Genomic DNA, 23,674 nt, shown 5'->3' on the forward strand with positions numbered 1-23,674 from the left:
CAGGACTCTCGGCATTGCTGGTCATGATGAAGTCAGTGATGTTGACTGAGGAATGCCACTGAGGTAGGAAAAGAGCCTGGCTAGTGCAGGCTCCCAGAGGCTTGGTGGGATTTTTCCCAGTAATGTTCGGTTGCTGTGGCATAAGTGGGGGATAAGCAGGGACTTGGTTTTAAGTAGTTCAGGGCTTTTCCAGTCAGGTACTTAAGCAGGTATGTATTAGTTTTCTAGGGTTGTTGTAACAAATTGGTGGCTTCAAACAACAGAGACTTACTCTCACAGTTCTAGTGGCCAGAAGTCTGAAATCAAGAAGCTAGCAGAGTTGGATCCTTCTTAGAGGCTCTGGTGAGGTCAATCTATGGCTCTGTTCTAGTTGCTGGTGGCTGTTGGCCATCCTTGGCTTATAGATATATCACTCCAATCTCTGCATCCATCTTCCCCTATTCTGTTCTGTTCTCTGTTCTGTTTCCCTCATCTTCTCTTCTAAGCACTTGTCATTGGATTTAGGGCCCATACTTACCCAGGACAATCTCAAGTTCCTCAACTTAATTACGTCTGCAGAGATCTGTTTTTCCAAATAAGTTCACATTAGTAGACTCCAAGCGTACCTTTGGGGAGAGGGTCACTATTCAACTATCCAAGTTATCCAAGCTCAGTATCTAACTATCCAAGCTATAGGGCTGGATCATGGAATCCAATCTGGATGAGCAGGGAAAGGAGGACACGAGAAGGTCATGGAGAAGAAAGAGTGGTGAGATCAGACTGGAGAGCGGCTAAGCAGAAGAACTAGAGCAAAGGAAGGATGATGTCACAATGGCTCATGGAGTTCACTTACTGTTGATGACAGAGCATGGGCATGGGCACCTGAGTGAGAGACTGAAGGGACTCTGAGAAAACTCCACTGGAGGAGAAGAGGGCATGGACTCAGAGAATGTGGTGGGTGATGAAGCCCTCAGAGTGATGGCTAAAGTAGGGAAGGTGAAACACTGAGTCCAGTACCACAAGCATCAACAAGCAAGAGACAGGACAAAGGTATGGAGACAGCAATTAGAACTGAGCAAGTGACAGTTATGGCTAAATCTGAATAGATGAATGCAAGCTTCAATATAAGGAATTAAAAATCATAAAAATAAAAAATAGGGGCACCTGGGTGGCTCAGTGGTTTAAGCCTCTGCCTTTGGCTCAGGTCATGATCTCAGGGTCCTGGGATTGAGCCCCACATCCGGCTTTCTGCTCAGCAGGTAGCCTGCTTCCCGAGCTCTCTCTGCCTGCCTCTCTGCCTACTTGTGATCTCTCTGTCAAATAAATAAATAAAATCTTGAAAAAAAAATAAAAGAGGAATCAGAACTCTGAAGGATTCTAACAAAACCCAGGACTTGGTGGAAGAGGACCAGAGGGAATGGAGAAGTAACCTAAGAGTTTCATTTTTGTGTGGAGTATGTGACTGGAGCTGAATTGGATAAAAACTATACCAAAAAGTCTCCTCTTGGGAAATTGGGACATTGAATATATTGATAGAGAAATACAGGCTTGAATATACTCTTTAAAATATACATTCCCACTAAAGTAGAAACATCTAGAAAAGCTTCCAAATCACCAGAGGCCAAAACATAACAAAAATAAAAGTCTATTGATGCAGTAAAAACCAGTTAAGGTGTCGGGAAAATGGGAAACGGGAACCAAGAAATCTGGGAACCAAGAATGCACAATAATACTAAGAAAACAGGAACCAAGAATGCACAATAATACTAAAAGCACAAAATAAGATTAAAGAAAGGAGGGGCGCCTGGGTGGCTCAGCGGGTTAAAGCCTCTGCCTTCGGCTCGGGTCATGATCCCAGGGTCCTGGAATCGAGTCCCACATCGGGCTCTCTGCTCGGCGGAGAGCCTGCTTCCTCCTCTCTCTCTGCCTTCCTCTCTGCCTACTTGTGATCTCTGTCTGTCAAATAAATAAATAAAATCTTTAAAAAAAAAAAAAAGATTAAAGAAAGGATAAATATGTCCTTTATTTCAATTTTAACCACTGTATTTAATTATCCCTACTAAAAATGATAAAAATAGTCATTAAAAACCATCATTGTTGTGATTATTTCATGAGTGTATAATTGTGCACTTTAAATATGTACAGTTTACTTTGCATCAATTATACTTTAATAAAGCTCTTTTTAAAAAACACCAAAGACCCCAAGATTGGGTGGAAAAGCAAACTCCAATTTAATGTCTATGTATACATCTAAGAACTATGAAGAAAGGCTAAAGAGGGATGATAAGTGCAAACAAATAGAAAACTGGGAAGGCAGTATTTGTTTACATCATATAAAGTGGATTTTGAAGCTAAAAATATTGTAAAACAATATATTTTGTAATGATAAAGGTAAAATCCACAAAAATATTTGAAAAGCCAAAAATCTTTAATAGACCTGTAATATTACTTTAAAATATATAAAGCAATAACTTCTAGAAATGCAAACAGGCAAATTCAAAATCATATTAAGGAATCTTAATATACTTCTCTCAGAACTTATAGACTCTAATAGATAAATATGAAGTAAAATTATAGAGAGCTTGAATAATAATTAACAAACTTGTCTCAATACACATATACACACACAAAATTTCATTCTCAAATAGAAAATGTACATTCTTTTTAAACACCCTTAAAACTTCAATTATACATTAGGGCACAAGAAAAATATCAGCTATTTTTTTCAAACAGAACTCATACAGTGAAACTAGGAAATGCCAAGAAAAATTTAGTCTGTAAAAAGTAAACACACACACACACACACACACAAGTAAACACATAAAAAATTCACTTGAAAATTTTGAAACCTCTTTTCTAAATCATCTGTGAATTTAAAAAATCCAAACTAGAATTCTTAGAAGAAATAAGATGATTACATATTAAAACCTTATGGGAACCAACAAAATAGTGATGTCTAGTAAAAATGTGTAACCTTCACATTAGGTGTTACAAAACAAGATTTCAAATAATGAACTAAACCTCTAATCCAAGAAAATAGAAGGAGTATAGAATAATATTAAATGATATAGAATTAATTTTAAAAAACCAGAAGTTATTGAAAAGTTGTGAAAAAGTTATTGTTATGGAACAACAAAATCATAATCATAAAAAATAAAGTTTGTTCTTGAGAAAAGTTTAAGACAATGGAAATGTATGCCTTTGACAAGAGGAAAGACAGTAAATTCCTGAAGAATAACAAAAAGGGATAAAATTACAAACACTAAGAAGATTTTAAAAATAAGACAACACCCTTTGACAACTACTTTGAAAATCTAAATGTAATGCAGGATTTTCCAAGAAAACATAAATTACCAAAACCAACTCAAAGAATAGAAAACCTCAACAGACCACAAAACAGGGAAAAAGTTAAGCCGTCAAAGCTATGTTTCCCAAAAAACACTTGGCGTGTTTAAAATTCATAGTATGATTGCTACAAGTAAAGACGATTTTCATCCTTGCTCTGCCACTTACTGATGGTGGCACTTCAATATGGTTACCAGATTCAGCAAATAAAAATACAGTACACCCAGTTAAATTGGAATTTTAGATAAACATTTTTTAGTATAAATATTCTCATGCAATATTTAGGACTTAACTTACTAAAAGAATTACTCATGTTTGTGTGAAATTCCAACTTACTGGACGTTCTCTATTTCACTGGCAATCCTAGACTTTAGACAGATTCCTCACCTTTCCTGGACTTGTTTTCTCATTTTTTAAATGGGGATGATAATCATCATCCTACCTCAGAAGAATAATGGGAGAATTAAATGAGTCAGTATCTGGAAAACTCCGAGGGAAAACGTGGTCCACAGTCAGCACTATTTTTGGGACAGCTCCTTGTCCGCCCCTGCCCTGCCCACCCCATCCTCTTTCTTCAGCAAGCAAGTATGGAACACTGAGCGAGTGGCAGACCCTAGGCTAGATATGGTGGCAGACACACAAATAATAAAATTAAAAGCACTCTCCCCGTTTTAGCCTTCACTCACCACCTCTGCAAGCACATACTAGAAGCGGTTCCAGCTGATCACAATGCTTCATCTCCTTCCAGTGTCGACAGTGGGTTGGGAACACCCTACGACAGGCATACACCAGAAGCCACGCCCACCCTTGGAGGCACAGAGTTGAGAGCCTCATGCTGATAACCTGGAGTTTTTCCCACCTGAGATTCAACCACCTGTGGCCTTGTTCAGGTGGTGTTATCTCTTTCGGTCTCTCTAACCCAAAAGAAGGTTATTTGAAGAAGATAAATGTACACCAGAGTGTCTCATACCATACTATTCTCTTCTTCTTACACAGAAAACATTGTGACAGCCAAGTCTTGGGTGGTTTTGCCCACATAGGGTTTTCCCTTAGGCTAATTTTTAGAGGCACGGTTCTCTGCTGAGAAACAGTAATTAAGGCAGTCTCTGTCCCAGGCTTTTTTTTTTTTTAAGATTTTATTTATTTATTTGACAGAGATCACAAGTAGGCAGAGAGGCAGGCAGAGAGAGAGAGAGGAGGAAGCAGGCTCCCCGCTAAGCAGAGAGCCCAATGTGGGGCTCGATCCCAGGACCCTGGGATCATGACCTGAGCTGAAGGCAGAGGCTTTAACCCACTGAGCCACCCAGGTGCCCCACTGTCCCAGGCTTTCTTAGAGATCCTCTGTCTCCCTTGGCTGGAGAATTTCGCTTGGTGGTCAGGTCTCAGAAACCATGCGAGGAGCGCCACCTGCTCCCCCACATGGTGCCCCTGCCCCTGCCAGACCCTTTCCAGCTGGAATCCAACTCCCTCCTCAACCAGCCCTTTGCCTGTCCGCTGCCCAGGTGCTGACACCTGGGTCACCTCAGCTCACTCCACTCAGTTCCAGGAATACCCACCCTGTGGCCTTTCTGCAGGAGAATAAAAGTGTCTCCTTTCATAACCTCTCTGGGCTAGTCTGATGATGAAATCCACCTCCCTGTCATCCGCAGGCTCCTCTTTCCTCCTCAGTCCTCACCAGCTTCCCAAGCCCGCTGGCTTCGGCTTCCTCTCACTCTGCTGGTATTCTACCCTGACATGCCACACATTTGCAAGTCTTTTATTTACACTTTAAAGTGGTGCAGGAGAGGGAGAATTCTTCCTCTGCCCTTTAAGGTCTTCCAGCTGGGCTTAAAATTAAATTTACATGGGACAGGTTAACAAGAGGCGGAAGGCACCAAAGTTTTATGACATGAGCACAGAGGCTCAATAATGAAATTGAGGCCCAAAGAAATGACCAAGGTAGGCAGTTTTCATACTTTGTAGACAAATAATTTTGTGAGGAATTTACAGGATAAGAAAAATAGGTATTTGGGAACTTTAGTAAGGAATTCTAAGGGAATTTAGACTAAGGTACAAGACCTGTAAGACAGTTAACAAGGTTTGTTTCTATAGCTTCCTTGGCTTTAAAGTCTCTCTCTGGTGATAAGGATATCTTTTCCCTTCTCAGTACAGGGAGGGTATTTTTCATATGGGAGATTGGTTTCCTGCTCCCAGGGGGACAGAGGAGGGTGTAAGTACCCTTGCATCAATTGTTCCCAAATAGCTTTGATTCAAAATAATCAATACGTCCCTGTGGGACACGATGGCTGCTTAACAGTAAGGACTCCACACTTTGATAGTGGAAAGAAAGGTTTTGTTCCTGCTCATACTAGAAAAGTAACATCCGCTAAGTCCCTACTATGTGCTAGACACAAAGCTAAGCCCCTTCCCACACATATTCCTAATTTAAATCTCTAGTAACATGTGCAATAGGTGTCAGGACCTCCATTTCACAAAATCAAAAACACCAGTTCAGAGGTTAAGCACCTCACCCTAGGTTTACATAAGTCCGTCACAGAGCTGGAATTTAAATTCAAGGATCTTGGACTCTTAAGTCCTATATTTTCCCCACTACCCTCCAGTGATGGGAAATTTGCTTATATGTGCATGTGTGTTGTGATTTTTTTGAGAGAGAGAGAGAGTGAGCATGAGTGGGGGTGGGGAGAGCAGAGGGACAGAGCCTCAAGTGGACTGCAGGCTGAACACGGATCCTGAAGTGAGACTCAATCTCAGGAGCCTGAGATCATGACCTGAGCCAAAATCAAGGGTTCAATGCTTAACTAAGCCACCCAGGCATCTATGCAGCATTATCAAAATAGCCAAATTATGGAAGCAACCCAAGTGTCCATTGAGAGATGAATGGATAAACTGATATGATATGGAAGCGGAAGATTACTCAGCCACAAAAAAGGATGAGGTCTTGCATTTGCAGCAACATGGACAGACCAAGAGGGTATTATGTTAAGATAAAGACAAATAGCATGAGTTCACTTATATGTGTAATCTAAAAAACTAAACAAACCACCTCTTAAATATAAAGAAACTGTTGACTGCCCAAGGGGAATTGGGTGGGAGGATGGGTAAAATAGAAAAATAAAAAGATTTTTAAAATGGCACCCAGATCTGGGTGAAGCCTGTTTTCTCTAGCTTCTTGGTCTCTCCTTGCTCCTTCCTGCTCCTGGTTATGGGTTTGTGGTTTCTCCCTCCTGTCTATTCAATCCCATGGTCAGCCAGGCCCAGAAAGGGGACCATGGACCAAGGTATAGCAAGGTTACCCACTGCTTCTTGCTGCTCTTGTGTAACAGATCCCAGAATACACATCTGACTCTCTAGGAAGTGTCATGTCTTCTCTGAAAGCACAGATCCTTACTAAGTGGGGACCAGGAAGCCTGGGATTTACCCTCAGCCTTGAGCTCTGCTGCCATTCCCATTGACCACCATGACCATGTCTCTCTCCTCTTTCTTTACATTTCCCTGTCCCTTGCCCCTTTCTCATGTTTCTCTTCATTTTTAGGGATCCCATAACAAAATACCACTGACTGAGTGGCTTAGACAACAGAAATTTATTTTCTTACAGCTCTGGAGGTTAGCAGTCTAAGGTCAAGGTGTCAGCCAGGATATTTCTTCTGAGGCTTCTCCCCTTGCCTTGTAGATGACTGTGCCCTCCCTGTGTCTTTACATAGTCTTCCTCCCGTGTGTGTCTATGTCCTAATCTCTTATTAAGGTCATAAACTCTTATAAACTCTTAAACTAGTCATATTGTGTTAGGGCCCACCTTAATGACTTCATTTTAATCTAATTACTTTTTTAAAGGCCCTGTGACTTTATATGACTCCAATCAGTCATAGCCTAAGATACTGAGGTTGGGGCTTCAACATATGAATTTTAAAGAACAAACTGCAGCCCATCACACTCTATTTCTCTCTCTCACACACACACACTCAATACACAACTACTTGTGCTTAACACAAACACACACCTGCTAAAAGAAAGCAAACACTAGCTTGTGACAGAGCCTGCACCTGTCTCACTGGGGATTGCTGTCTCCCAGGTTCTCAGGAAGAGAAACACAGTGCCTTAGCCACCTGCTCCTTATTAATGAGGAAGAGCTACTGCTGCTGGCCAAAGAGTGGGGATGGGGAAGGTTTTCTTTTTCTTTTTTTTTTTTTTTTTTTTTTTATTTGACAGAGAGATCACAAGCAGGCAGAGAGGCAGGCAGAGAGAGAGGAGGAAGCAGGCTCCCCGAGAGAGCAGAGAGCCCGATGCGGGGCTCAATCCCAGGACTCGGAGATCATGACCTGAGCCGAAGGCAGCGGCTTAACCCACTGAGCCACCCAGGCGCCCCAGGGGAAGGTTTTCTTGAGTGTAGACATCTTGCAAGGGATCCTGGGATTCCAAGGAGTGGTTTTTGGGCCTGATGCATTTCTCACCTGTGGGTTTGAAAGTCTGAGCACAGGGTAGGAGATTTGAAGCCCATGAAAATAACTGGAGTCCACTGTCATATTCATAAACTCTTCAAAGTCTCAATAAGGATAATTTAAAAAATCTGTGTCCATTTCAATAGTCATCTAAGAACATTAACATAAGTACATCTTGAAATATCAAGATGAGGGGCACCTGGGTGGCTCAGTGGGTTAAAGCCTCTGCCTTCGGCTCAGGTCATGATCCCAGGGTCCTGGGATCGAGCCCCACATCGGGCTCTCTGCTAGCGGAGAGCCTGCTTCCTCCTCTCTCTCTGACTGCCTCTCTGTCTACTTGTGATCTCTATCTGTCAAATAAATAAATAAAATCTTAAAAAAAAAATTTTTTTTTTCAGTATTAAAAAAAAAATTCTAAAAAAAAAAAAGAAATATCAAGATGACCACCCAAATGCAAGGACTACCATGTCATTTCAGAACCTATTTTTGTGTTCATTTCTATAATTGTTGGTGCCAAAAAACACAATTGTAAATGCTCAGAGCCAGAAAGAGAGGAACATATTTGAATCTATGCAAAAATGTAATGTTTATGCAAAGTGAAGGCTAAATAATGTCATAGCACATGGTATAAATTGGAGTTTAAGTTACTTAGTTGCTGGAATAGAGCAAAAAGATAGAACTGAATTATTCCAAAACACAATAAAAACCTGACATATTAGAAGGTAGTTACACATCATTATCTATCATTTGTCATATTAAATTAATAATAATTGTAATGATTTTAAGTTGATTAAATTTGTTAACCAAACTTGTTAAACTGATTTAAATTTATTTGTCTTGGTTTTTGTTTGTAGAAGCTTATTAATATAAGAATCTTGATTTAGCTTATGATTATACACATTTAAGAAATATATTAAATTTAAATCCAGACTTACACTCCCAGATAAAATGGAGTAGTTTGTATCAGACTAACTCTATGGCTAAGAAAAACTGTAAGAGATGGCTCATAATCCAAAAATATCAGGTAATCTCTGAGAAAAAGAAAATATGTAAAAATATAGATTATTTTGGGGGAGGAGCCAAGATGGCAGAGGAGTAGGAGACCTAAATATCATTGGGTCCCAGGAGTTCCGCTAGATAGTTATCAAAACATTGTGAACACCTACAAACTCAACAGGAGATCAAAGAAAAGAAGAGCAGAAATTCTAGGAACAGAAAAGTGACCACTTTCTGGAATGTAGGACATGCAGAGAAGTGAATCGGAGGCAATGGGAAGATAGACAGCAGGGGGAGGGGCAAGATCCTGACAAGTAAGAGAGCAGCAGAGCACAAAATCAGAACTTTAAGAAGTCTGCTCCACTGAGGGACATCACTCCAGAGGCTAAGAGGGGGTTGGAGCCCTCACAGGGACAGTGTGGTCTCAGGACACATGGGGTCACAGAGAGACCTAGGGGTGTCTAAGTGTGGCAGAGCTCCCAGGTATTCAGAGCACGGAAGCCAGATACAGAGATGGAGCCAAAAAGGGGTCTCTCAGCTCAGGGTTCCCTTAAACTGTGATTTGAGGCAGTCAGGGCACTGCTCTTCGAACAAGGACCCCACAAGTAGCAGACCTAGGGAGACTCACCTTCCTCCTCTGGGAGGAGCAGGGTGGGAGTGCGCAGCAGGGATCTGCTGGGTTTGAAGACTCCAAATGGGGCCATGTGCCAGAGACAGAAGTCCAGGCTGGGTGAACACACAGTGTGGTCGGAGACCAGGGAGATGGGAGGGATTGACTGCTTTTCTCTGAAGGTGCACTGAAAAGTGGTGCCCCGAGCTCTCGGCTCCTATGGGCTGGAGACTGGGAGGCCGCCATTTTCATTCTCCTCCTCCAAAGCTCTACAGAAAGAGTTCAGGGAACAAAAGCTCTGAGAGCAAACCCGAGCAGATTACTTAGCCTGACCCCTGGCAAGAGTGGTGCAGTTCTGCCTTGGGCAAAGTCATTTGAGAATCACTACAACAGGCCCTTCCCCCAGAAAATCAGCAAGACCATCCAGCCAAGACCCAAGTTCACCAATCAATGAGAACTGCTGAACTCCAGAGATAGGGGAATGCAGCACATAGAATTCATGGCTTTGTTCCCATGATCCTTTAGCCTTTCAAAGTTAAATTTTTTTAATTTTATTTTTTTCTTATTCTATTTTTAGAATTTTTCCTCTTTTCTATTTTAATGTTTTTAAACAATGTTATCTTATCAATACCTTTTTAAAAATTTTTTAAAATTTCATTGTTATAATCATAGTCTATCCTTTCATTGTATTTAAACTTATCTTCTGTATATAACTAGGTTTTTCTTTCTTTAAAATGTTGGGATACAGTTTCCTCTAACAAATCACAATATACCCTAAATCTATCACATGGCTTTATTCTAGTCTCCAGGCTGATCACATTTTTTCCTCTTTTTTTCCTTTTTCAACCAACTTATCAATTCCTTTTTTAGAATCTATTTTAACTTTCATCTTTATAATCATATTCCATCCCTTCATCGTGTTTACTCTTATTTTTGTATATATGTAAGTTTTTCTTCCTTTAAAATTTTGGGAGGCAGTTTCTTCCAATAGACCAAAATACACCCAAAATCAAGTGTATGGCTCTGTTCTATTCACCAGAATATGTATGTATATATGTGTGTGTATATGTATATATATCTATTTAAATATATATATATTTATATTTTACAAGTCTGTATATATATGTATATATGTGTGTGTGTGTGTGTGTGTGTGTATATATTTTTTTTTTTCCCCCTCCTTTCTTCTCCTCTCAGTTTTGTGTCTCTTCCAATTGGGTTAGTGTATATTTTTCTGGGGTCATTGCTACCCTCTTAGTATTTTGTTCTCTCATTCATCTACTCGTATCTGGATAAAATGACAAGGCAGAAAAACTCAACACAAAAAAAAAGAACAAGAGGCAGGACTGATGGCTAGGGACTTAATCAATACAAACATTAGTAAGATGTCAGAACTGAGTTCAGAATGATTATCAAGGTGCTAGCTAGGCTCAAGCAAAGCATGGAAGATACTAGAGAATCCCTTTCTAGAGAAATAAAATCCCTTTCTGAAGAAATAAAAGAACTAAAATCTAAACAAGTTGAAATCAAAAAGCTATTAATGAAATGCAGTCAAAAATGGAGGCTCTTACTGCTAGGTTAACCAAGGCAGAAGAGAGTATTAGTGTTGCAGAAGACCAAATGATGTAGAATAAGGAAGCTGAGCAGAAGAGAGACAACTACTGGACCACGAGGGGAGAATATGAGAGATCAGTGATACCATAAGATGAAAAAATATTAGAATTATTGGGATCCTAGAAGAAAAAGAGGGGTGGAAGGTATATTGGAGCAAATTATAGCAGAAAATTTCCCTAATTTGGCAAAAGGAACAAGCTTCAAAATCCAGGAGGCACAGAGAACCCCCCTCAAAAATCAACAAAAATAGGTCCACACCCCATCATCTAATAGTAAAACTTACAAGTCTCAGTGACAAAGAGAAAATCCTGAAAGCAACTCAGGACAAGAGCTCTGTAACATACAACAGTAGAAATATTAGATTGGCAACAGACCTGTCCACAGAGACCAGGCAGGCCAGAAAGACTGGCATGATATATTCAGAGAACTAAATGAGAAAAATATGCAGCCAAGAATACTATATCCAGCTAGGCTGTCACTGAAAATAGAAGGAGAGATAAAAAGCTTCCAGGGGCACCTGGGTGGCTCAGTGGGTTAAAGCCTCTGCCTTCAGCTCAGGTTGTGATCCCAGGGTCCTGGGATCCAGCCAGGCATCAGGCTCGCTGCTTGGCAGGGAGCCTGCTTCCTCCTTTCTCTCTGCCTGCCTCTCTGCCTACTTGTGATCTCTGTCAAATAAATAAATAAAATCTTTTTTAAAAATTGGCAAAAAACATGAACAGACATTTTGGCAAAGAAGACATCCAAATGATCCACAGACACATGCAAAAAGTGCTCAACGTCACTCAGCATCATGGAAATCAAATCAAAACCATAGTGATATACCACCTCACATCAGTCAGAATGGCTGAAATTAACAAATCAGGAAACGACTGCTGTTGGCCAGGATGTGGAGAAAGGGGAACCCTCCTTACACTGTTGGTGGGAATGCAAGCTGGTGCAGCCACTCTGGAAAATACCATGGAGGGTCCTTAAAAAGTTGAAAATAGAGTTACCCTATGACCCGGCAATTGTACTACTGGGTATTTACCCTAAAGATACAAATGTAGTGATCCGAAGGGGCACGTGCATCCAAATGTTTACAGCAGCAATGTCCACAATAGCCAAACTATGGAAAGAACCTAGATGTCCATCAACAGATGAATGGATAAAGATGCTGTGTGTGTGTATAAATATATATATACAATGGAATACTATGCAGCCATCAAAACCTCCCAAATCTTGCCATTTGCAACAAGGTGGATGGAACTAGAAGGTATTATGCTGAGTGAAATAAGTCAGAGAAAGACAATTATCATATCTCTCTGATACAAGGAATTTGAGAGGCAGGGTGGGGATCTCGTGTGTTGGGAGGGAAAAAATGAAACAAGATGGGACCAAGGAGGGAGACAAACCATAAGAGACTCTTAAGCTCAGGAAATCTCAGGAGGGTTGCTGGAGGTGGCAGGGGGAAGAATAGGGTGGCTGAGTTATGGACATTGGGGAGGGTATGTGCTATGGTGAGTGCTGTGAATTGTGTAAGACTGATGATTCACAGACCTGCACCTCTGATAATAATACATTATATGTTATATGTTAATAAGTAAATACATACATACATACAACTAAATGGAAGAAGGCAATCTGAAAAGTCTACATACTATATGTTTCTTACTGTATAATCTTCTGGAAAAGGCAAAACTAGGTAGTAAAAAGATTAGTGATTACCAGGCTTTAAAGAGGAGAGTGGGATGAATAGGTAGTGCATGGAGGATTTTTAAGTCAGTAAGACTACTCTGTATGACACCGTAAGACTGAATACATTAAATGTGTCTCTATATATTTGTCCAAACCCATAGAATGCACACCACCAAGAGTGAGCCCTAAGAATTTGGGGTAATAATGGATTTGGGGTAATAATGATGTATCAATGTAGGTTCATCAATTGTAACAAATGTACCACTGTGGTGAGGGATACGGATTGTGAGGGAAGATATGTATGTGTGGAGGCAGGAAGCACATGGGAAATTGCTGTACCTTCTGCTCCATATTGCTGTGAACCTAAAACTGTTCTAAAAAATTTTTTAAAGAATTTATTTTTAAAAATTTATTAAAAATGTATTTAAATATTCTATTAAAATTTATTTTATATACTCTAAAATATATATGTAATTTTACCAGAGATAGGCAAGAAATGGAGTTCAAACTACAAAGAAACAAAGACATGAGGTCCAAGATCCTAAAGAAAAAGGAACCACAGAGAGGGGAAGCGGACATTAAGCCTGCATTCACTCGAATCATATGATTTCCAAACTATCTGTTGGATAAGACTCCAAGGAGCCATGGGGAAGAAGCTGCCAAGACAGTAAAAATCTAAGGATGGCATGTTTAGCCTCACACTGCTAGAGAGCCAAAAACTGGAATTTGATGCTTGCCATGCGTTAGGCCTGTGGTAAACACTCAGAGGTTCACTTGAGACCCCAGAAGAGCTATTTCTTAGGAGTAAGGGCAAACCAGAAACAGAAGAGCCTCTACTGAATCAAGGTGATTTTGCCATATCCCATTTGCTTGCAAGAAGAAGACTTATTCCCTTTCCAGGTCTGCCCTGGAGAGAGCAAGTTGCCACAAGTTCCCCCCATAAATCCAGGCCTCAACCCTGTGGGATTCAGCACCAACGTTACGGTACATGGGATACCCATGGTGCAATGGGAGGCACTGAAGGCACCCAAGTAGTCAATCCATAGGTGTGAGAGTGATGAGAAATTTCAGAGGAAGACCCACCACAGACTGCAGGATATAGGTGTGTTGGAGGGAACTCTGCAGTGTCCTGTGGGTATCCCTCAGATGCTGCTGATTGACAGAGAAACATGCCAGGCACTGGTTTTTCATTCTGTGACCACATGTATCTTTGCTTATGTCTTTCAACTATAGTAAGTTAATTTCAATTATTCAAAACATACCATGTTTTCACCACCTGCTGAAATTTGCATATGCCTTTTCCCTTTCATGACACCTTTACTTTCTTTCATTTAGCATATTCCCAACAGTCTTCAGAAACCTTGTCTTCCAGCAAGTTCTCTTAGGACCTCTTTAGATCCCTCTCCTAACATAACATGCCCTTTATGGAGCATTATCATGCTGCATGGTAATTAAATATTTACATATATCACCCCCCACCCAAATTACAAATTCTTTGTTGGCAATGACCACATTTCCCCTGGAACTTTGCACAACTAATGCATTATAGGTACATTTGAGGATTGGTGGCTGGGAGATAGCATTGGGAGATGGCATTGCAAGCAGGGTCCTGAGAACAGAAGCTCAGCATGTTTTTGAAAGATGCAGTCTGCCCAGAACCCAAGTAGGGACTCTAAAACTGTGGTGGTTTGCCTCCATCCACACGGGTCCCTAAGGAGAGGCCAGTCTCTGTGGAGGGCTGGTAAATGCAGCCAATCCCAGAGCCTCTGGAGCCCCACACCACTTTACACCAACTCAAGACTGGCAAAAACCCCAGTGTTTGTTTCCCAACCCCCGTGAAGGTTGTGAATATAAGGAACACACTCCCCAAGGGCCCTTCTTCAAACTGCAGGCAAAGGGTAAAGCTAGCTGTTATCAGGCTGCAACTGCTTTCTTTCCAAATGATCTATAAAAGTGTGCGCTCCTCCCTGAAGTGCGCTTTTCCCTTAAAGCCTATGTGGGTAATCAGTTCTGTCCTACCCACAGGACTAGAGTGAGGGATGTGTGTGCAGCAAGTTCATTTGGAATGATTGTACAAACATAAGGAGCAGCTAATACTCTTCTGTGGTTTTGCACAGCCTGCGACAGCTGAGGCTGCCCTCATCAGTTGTGAATCTTTTGTGGTCCCTGGGCTCCTACGCTTACGGACCGACACACACTAATCCCTCCAGCACACTGTCAGTGTCCTCAGAGCTGGCGGCCTTAGAAAACAGCAGATCCAGTAACAATCTTAGTAAGTAACCCCTCCCACCCTGGGGGGCAGGAAACTGAAGTTGATAGGCTGAGCAACTTGCCCAAGGTCACACAGCAGGAGGCTGCCAGGATTCACACCCAGGTGAATTTCATGAATCCACAAAGATGGTGATTATCTACCCCTTCCCTGGAAATAAGGTAATGACTCAGAGCATACATTGCTCTTGTCCCTCTGGGGCTCAGCACCCCACTTGCAAACAACATGCCTGGGAAGAGACAAGCACAATTTTGAATTCTAAACTTGGACATCTAACCTTAAAAAAAGGTACATCAGAAGGGGGCAAGGGTCAAAGCCCTTTCAACTATAGGATGATGGGGAAAAGTCTTTCTTTTCAAAAGCTTCTCTGCCTTCTGAGTAACATTTGTGCCAAGCAAACTCCTCCTGTGGGGAGCATCAGGGCCCCCCTCCTCCTGGAGACCAGTAAACCAAATGTTTGTGTGCCTGAAATGTCCTTCCAAAGAGCACAGGCTCTCCTGATCTTCTGATTACACTTGATGGCACAAGATAAAGCAAAGAAGAAAGCTTCGTAATGATGATGCACTGCTTCCTGCCCCAGCTGTAGGAACGAAAACCTCAGTGTGGCCTAATTCACAACACAGCCAGCAACAGCCCAAGTTCATTCCAAGGTACCGGCGTTATTAACTTGTGACCCAGCCTAGAAACCAGGCAGCTGTGAAATAATGTTTCAGTTAAAAAAACAAAAAAGAAAAAAGGGGGAGGGGGGAGAAAAACCCGCCAGAACATATTGCTGATAAAATGTTTACACTCAGTTTAACAAATTTTATAGTAATGATGCTTTAAAAATGTGTTTCTCATGAATGGCTTTTCGATACCGAATGCAAATAAAGAAATAATGAGTTTGGGATTGCAAACAGATTACCTCTGCCTGGGAGTTGATGGTATCAGCACAATACCCACCCCCCAAATCCATGTGCATGGATTTGCCACGTGACTCCTGACAGATCCTATAAATTGCATTCAGCCGCCCAGTCAAGTCACATGGTTACTTAAGGCTGGAAGGTTCTCCGTGCCTTAGGCACCGTGGCAACAGATCAGACTCTCCTAACCCCCACCCCCACCAAAGATAACCAAGCAGCCTAGGGATTCGGTAGTTGGCCAGTAGAGCACCATGGAAACCAGAGAAACTGAGGAAAGTAATACAACTCCAGAGCAACCTCAGAATGCTGGGCCTTGAATAAATCTGAAATAGAGAGAAATGCCAGTTTTGCAAAGAACAGGAGAGATGCTAGAGAAACACAACAAAACCACTGACTTCTACTTGGGCCCCTGATGGGGCTGGCTGCGAATGTAAGACCCTAGGCACACCTGAATCAGCCTTTCAGGCAAGACCCTGCAGACCGTAGGAGCCCCTGTGTCCGGGAGGCTCCATGTCTCCATAGACTCTGGACACAGGGAAAAGTTCAGTTTCATTACCTCCGATCACCCAAACTCACAGTCGCTGTTCCAAGGCAAGCGTGTTGTGCAGCACGGTCAGACCTCAGCTGCTAGCCACTTGTGGAGCGAGGAGAGGAAAAGGCGTGGTATTCCAGCAAGCAGGGGATTCTCATCCGGTGCACAGAACCCTGACGCTAGAATGAAGGGAGCATCAGGGCAATTGGTAGGGAGACCAGTACACCGCTGTCTGCCTGGAACTTTGCTGGAGGAGCTATCCCAGAAGCCCCCCAGACCCTAGCAACCCTAGCAGCCTCAGGTTAGAGGCGGCAAAAGCCGCAGCCTCAACAGCCAATCCGAAATTAGACTGACAGCAGACCAGGCGGAGCTCCGGGGAGGATGGCCGCGCCTTCTCAGAGGCGGGGCTTATAATGAAGGTCCAAGACTTGCATCAACACAGACCACAGACTGGGCACTGACAGTTTAGAGGGGAGCAGGTGGCTGTGGAGGGCCCCACAGTCGTGAACAGGAGAGGCGGGGTGGGGGGGGCGTGGAGGAGTTCCAGCTGGTGCCCAGGTTCTCCTCAGTTCCCGCATGACTTGGAGAATGGTGGTCAGACCTCACGACGAATCTTATAGTTTATGTATAGAACCATGACAAGAGTATTTATTTCTTCTCTCTGTGTGGGCAGGACTCAGTCACGTTCATTTTTCTGTCCACCTCGCAAAGTCCTTAATTAAAGAACTCTCTAGATCATGTCATACGTGAGCAGGCTTGGCCTGACTATTGGAGTAACATTCTGGTTAAAATTCTACTTTAATTACCCGTGGTCTTCCTCCACTTCCACATCTCCCTTGTAGAGTTCTGTTTTAATGAGGCTCACTGTGTTCCCTATTATACAAATAGGATTTCACAGCCCAGGCAGTTGTAGGGCTCAGGGAGAGGCAAAAGTGATTCCTCTAATGGAATCAAGTGGAGGTTTATACATCATTCATTCCTGACAGAGGCCACAATATGAAACTGCCTTTTTAAAAAAAAGGCTTTGAACACCACAAGACCCCACTACTGAAATTAAACAAGGGACAAATATTGTTAGTTGTTGTTATTGCTGGGGATTATAGTGAAGTATGATCTGTTCTTCCTCTTGCTCCTCCTGCCCACTGGGGCTCTGTCAGACAAAGAGCATCATAAGAGATGTGGCTAGGAAGGGACCCACAGATGTATTACTCATGGGTGAGACACAAGAGCTCCTGGACAAGCTGAGCCAAAGAGGATGCCTTTCTTCACTACCTTCCCTGTGACTTGAAGACCACAGGCTCTGAGAAGCTGAAGAGAAAACAGTGGTCTGAGCTGGGCCTCCAGAATCAGTGATCTGCGCAGAGTGGAGACTTCCAAATGCGAATGCCTCTGGTGACTGGAGGTCGGCCAATGCCAGAACAGGAAAGGGTACTCAGGGCCACTGTGTATGGCTGTGCAGATTGTGCACTGCACAAAGGCACTCCCTGAGGGGGCAAGTGGGAGGGCAGTCTAGCCCCAGCTCCATTCACCAAGCATCCTATGGTAGCAAAGGGGGCACATTTGTCCTTGCACAAATATGTCATCTATTCGCCAAGCCGTTCCTGTCAGAACTTGCCTGCCCAGATGGGGCATCATTTTCAAATGCACAGAGGCACCGTATGGATTAGTTTGTTGTCTGTGAGCCGTACCATTAATATGCTTATTCCTGGTTGACGCATTGGCCTTCTGAATGTTAGCAGCACTACTGTCCTTGAGACAACTGAGTTAGCAGATGGCAGGGAGGAAGCCTCTTCTTTGTGGAAACAGGAGGTAGGCGGGATTAGTGTTCTGCCCTAACTCCAGCCAGTCTGCCCACTGGTCCAAATAGGCCAAACGGCCAAGCCCGAGATCAGGAGAGCCCCCAAACCCCTGTCCTCTCAGGGAGGAGGCCGGCAGAAGAGCTGTGCCTTTACAACTTCTGGCCATGCTGTTTGTCATTACCCAAGGGCCTTGGGATGGGCAGCTCAGCTGTTACCCCAGAAAACTCTGAAATGGTCAGAATGGGGTATTAAGTAAAATCATTCCAAGTCCCCATTGTGCCCTAGGCCAAAAATTCACCCCGATTATATTTCCCTTCTCAAATTTCAAGCCACCTTGTCCAATATAGCTCCAGAGAGGAAGCCATACCACAAACACCACATGAAAGGTAAAAATACCCCAAGGAGCACCATACCAGCCACTTAAAAATACCCCAAACTTGAGCTCTGTGGAGTCCTCTCCATTATTAAATTCTGGGAGAGAAATCAAAATTCAAGACAGCCGTTACTTTTCCTTTGCAAATTAAAATCCAAAGGCGTAAAGCCCCCCACCCACCCATCCCCGATTTGCATCTTCTCAGAGCTCCCCCAGAGAGAGTCTGAGTGTCTCCTCCAGGAGCAGCTGCTCTCTGCCTTTTCTACCCAGAATGGGTGTGGCTCCCAGAGAGAAGAGGAGGTCAGATTTATCCAATCCCAAATCACTCATGTGTCCAATTTTCAAAAAGTTGAAAAGTCAATAGGGCACACAAGAATATCCCAGCCCAGCCCTGGACCCCCAAATTTAGCCAGTAACATGCTGTTCTCAGAACCCGTGTTTCTGCTGCCAGCCATGGGATATAGCAGATGCTGGATGACATCTGGGGGAAAGGAGATGAAGAAAACAAATGTGAGACATAGAAAGAAAATATTCTGGGTCTCAGACTCTCCGGAATTGCCTGTGAGACCATCACTGGCCACAGGGCAGCCCCTTGCCTCCAGATCTTACCCAAGATTCCATCTCAGCCACATCCAACCCATATGGTATTTCTAAAGCCTCTTCATTCCCACAGCCCCCTTAGAGCCTTCCATTCTGGACACCCCTGCAGCAGCTTCATGCCACAGGTCTGGCCTGCTCCTTCCCTCCTGCAAGGAGGACCCAAGCCCTAGCCCAAGCCTAAGTCCTGTGGCTCTGCTTTCTCACATTCCTCCTCTTCTTCGCCACTGCCACTGTGTCCTGGGTATTCCCTCCCTGCCCTGCATTCGCAGCCACTTCAGCCTCCTGCAAGGGCCTCGTGAGTCCAATCTCCAAGGGCATTTTCCTTCTCCCTGGTTTATGACTCAGCCGCAGGAACGCCAGAAACCGAAGCTGCTGGGAGAAGACCAGCTTTTCGTGCTGCAGGCTCCTTCCCAGATCTTGCCTCTCCTTGTCTTCCAGGCTCCCTTCCCACCGCCCCCTCTCCTGTGGTTGTGGGATAGCCCTCTGGCGTTCCATCTTCTCTGGCATTCCCTCAGCCCTTTCAGGCTAAGTTTTAAAATGTTTACCTGCCTCTTTGGTTCACCTCTTTCCTTCTCTACCATGTGTAGGCCTAGCATTGTTTGCTGGGCCCTAGTGCTTTCTTTTATTTTCCTATTTCTTTGTTTTCAGGCCCAGACATTTGTGGTCCTAGCCTTCTCCTGAGAGGTCCTGTGTGGTTCCACACACAAGAGAGAAGGCCAAGTTAGAAGCAGAAGCATTCGTTATACACAAACAGCCTGCCTGTCTCAGTCACTTCCTCTCTGAGAAGCAAAAGACCAGGATATACCTTCTCAACAGTCCCTCATCAAGCGAATATCTAACCTCTAACCTGCACTTGGCTCAGCCATGACCCTCCCACCTGCCCCTCCAACCCACCTCAGCTTCCTTTCCAACAGTAACCCCATGTGTTTTCTGAGACGTTTCTTCAAAGCCTGGGCCAGGATCCTTTCCCACTCATGGTTAAGTATCCTGCCTTTAAGTTCGCCTTCATATGCAAAACTCATTCTCCCAGTCCTGTTCTCATTTTTCCCTCTCAAATCTATGCAAACTTTCTTTAACCCACCCTGGTCTTCAGACAGGGATTCCCCAAATACTTCCAGCACAAACACTTTCTAGTTGAAACTTTTAATTCCTTTCTTAGGCATGGGGTTTACTGTAATAATTCTACTTATTAATTTTTTGCCAGCTCAATCCAGGAAAATGGCATATGCCTTGTATAATCAGAATCCTCATCCTCGGGACCCTTGGATGGCCCAATCAGTGAAGCCTCTGCCTTCAGCTCAGGTGTCCCAGGATTGAGCCCCAAATTCAGCTCCCTGCTCATCAGGGAGCCTGCTTCTCCCTCCACTTACTACTCCCCCAGCTTGTACTTTTGCACTCTCTCTCTCTCTCTCTGGAAATAATAAAATCTTAAAAAAAAAAAAAATCCTCATCCTCTTTGTCCACTCATGGATTAAAATCCTCTACTTCTCTAAGAAAAATACTACATTTCAGATCCCTGAATCCACCAGTATGTTCAGAGCTCATGCAAAGAAAAATCAAAAGCCAGCTTGAGAACATGAGAGAGGGGTGACTCCAGGAGCCTGTGAACCAAACAGCCAGATGTGAGGCTGACTCACAATGGTCTCTCTTGGTCCTGGATGCAGCTTCATGGGAGACTCCAGATACCACCTCCTGAGATGAGAGCCTACCCCTTCCATGAAGGCTTGACCTGACAATTAGAAAATCTGAAAGCGTACCTCATTGTCTTCTCACCTCTCATAGGGAGCATGGATGTTTCTGGTAAGTTATCCTGGGCATCTCATACCAACTTCAGTTTGCAATACCAGAGATGGCCTTACTTAGTCTGAGTTGCTGTATCCCACATCTGCCAAATGCCAAGGATTCCCATGCAGCTCACATCCTGCAATTGTTCAGGGTAGGCTAGGTTATCTTGTAGTACCAAATATCCAAATCTTAGTAGCCACACAGAAAGTGCTTAATTATGTATGTCACAGGACATCTGAGGAAAATGGGACATGTTGCTCTATATTTTGTTCAGAGACTTCAACTGAGGGAAAGTCTATCTCTGTCCTTCTGGCAATCATAAAACTTAATTTTTGTCTTCATCGTCCTTATCATCTACACCTAAAGTAGAAAAATGGATTGCATGTGGACTCAGAAGAGTTTATCTCAGTCCTGGCTCCCTCACTTCATGACCTTGTAATTCTCTACCACTTTCCCTCTCTGGGCCTTGGTTTCCTCTTCTGTCAAACCAGGGCATGAGGTTGCAAATAATATTTAAGGCCATTTTCATCTCAAAAAGTCCATGTCTCTTCTACCTTGGAAGAGAAGAAGAATTCATGTTTACTGAGTATCTATTTTCACAAGTACTCTGGGAAGCATAATTATTCTCACTATGCAGATTGGCAAATTGAGGCTCAGAGAAGGTAAGAAGTCGTTCAGGATCACACAGATGATGAGTAATAGTTGGGGGATTTGAACCCATGATGGTCAAACTCCACCTTTCATTGAATCTCTTTCAGTCCACAGTCTGGCACTGCAGACACAGAGAGGGAGTGTGGGAAGAAAGAGAGGCGATGAGATGAGCAACAATTCCTGGAGTGACTTTTGGACTCATGGAGTCACCCTGGAGAGTAAAACGACCCATGGTGTTTTCCTTTCTTCTTACGACTCAACTTAGTGACAATAATATTTAATAGTTAAGCACCAGACACTGGACTAGGTGCTGGATATGTGAAGATAAATTTCACTTGAGAAAGTAAGGAACACAAGTATCAGGGAAATGGAAACCATTCTCCACATTTCAAGAGGTAGGGATTTATTGCAAGAGATTCAATACTTGTCAAACTGATGGGAGATCTGGGGAAGTAATGACAGGGGAAAACCAATACCACCTCTCAGGAAAACATGGCATGAAAGAGCTACCAAATTTGCCATCTTCCCATGAGACTTTCTGCCATTCCTGGAAGTAAATGATGACTTCTCCTTTTCTCTTGACTTCTTGACTTTCTCTGGACTTCTCTTGACTTCACATCTCTTGCAGAAAGCCTGTCCTTTGAAGAATTTCAACTGGAATTCTGCCGGCAAGAGAATCTGGGTGATGTAGTTTTGAGACTTCCAGCCTCTATGATACAAGGACAAGCTTGGAAAGCCAGGGAGGGAACTGAATATCAGAGACAGTTGGTAGCACAGCACACAGTTCTAACTAGAAAGGTCAGGACAAGTCTTCTGTGGGGTGACATCAACTGAGTCATGAAATAAGATAGAAAATGAGAATTCTTCAGAGTGAGTGGCATGGGTAAAAATGGTGTAGCAAAACTTCCTAAGGAATGGCAGGTTACTGAGTCCAACCACAGCACTGAGTAGGAGGAAGCGGGGCTGGATTGAGGCCAGACAGGTAACCAGACCAGATTCTGGAGGGCACAGTACGGCCATGCTAAGGAGACTGGACTCGATACAATCAGTATTAGAAAACCATTGGAGGTCTTTGAAGGAAGAGAGTGACAGAATCAAGTGAGTCTCTTTAAAAGATCCCTTTGTTGGTGTTAAAGAAGGTCCTTAGAGGACATAGGGATGCCAGCGAGGAGGCCTTGCTGTCATCCAAAGGCCAGATGATGGTGGCTTGGAGTCAGGTAGTGGCCGTAGGGATGAGGACAGGGCTGGTTTGGGAAGTAGTAGAAAGGTAAGGCTGAGTGATGCATGGGCTATGGGCAGGAGTGGGAGAAGGCCAGCCAGGCTTCTGGTGTGGCTCACTAGAGGATGGTTTCCATTCACTGAAGTGGGAGCTGGGGAGAAGGAGCATGCTTAGGGGTGGGGAAGAGGGGATTGCTAAATTTGGTTCTGTAACAAGATGAGTTTGAAGTGCCTGGGTGATGAAAAGAATGATAACACAAAGTATGGGCTGACATCCTTCCAGAGGCCAGGCCCTCTGCTCAGCACCAGTAGCACTCAGCTGAACATGGCAATCACTCTCTTGGAGGATCTCTGAGGTCAATCTGCCCCTGAACATCTGTGACTCCAGAGGAACCTCAACAGTGGGAGTCTTGGGGAACATTCAAACCTCACTTGAGGCAAATGTTTTCAGTTCTACAACATCTGCAAGTAAAATTTCCCTGGAGATTTTCAAAAGCACACTGGAAATGGGTGTTTATTTCCTCTTCCTCTGAGCCCCAATGTGGGCTGAAAATCATGGGAGGACAAGAGAAAACTCTTCTGCTGTTTGATCTTGATGATATCCTGAACTCTCTTAGTTCTTGTTTATCTATCAAATGAAGAGGGGCTTAAGACAAGAAACATTTGTAACTAGGCCCTGGGGAATTTTAAAGATGAGTAAGACAAGTTTGGAACCCTGGACAGCCAGTCCACTCTGTGTGATGAGGCTGATGGTTCACTGGGGCTGGGTTAGAAGTAAGAGTCTACTGAGGCACTGGGATGGGGATAGGGTGACCATTTACCCCCATTCCCTGGGACTTCCTAGATTTTAGCCCTGAAGCTCCCATGTCCTAGGAACTCGTCCATCCCAGA

The sequence above is a fragment of the Lutra lutra genome, chromosome 1 (assembly GCF_902655055.1).
Source record: "Lutra lutra chromosome 1, mLutLut1.2, whole genome shotgun sequence".
Classification (NCBI taxonomy): Eukaryota; Metazoa; Chordata; class Mammalia; order Carnivora; family Mustelidae; genus Lutra; species Lutra lutra.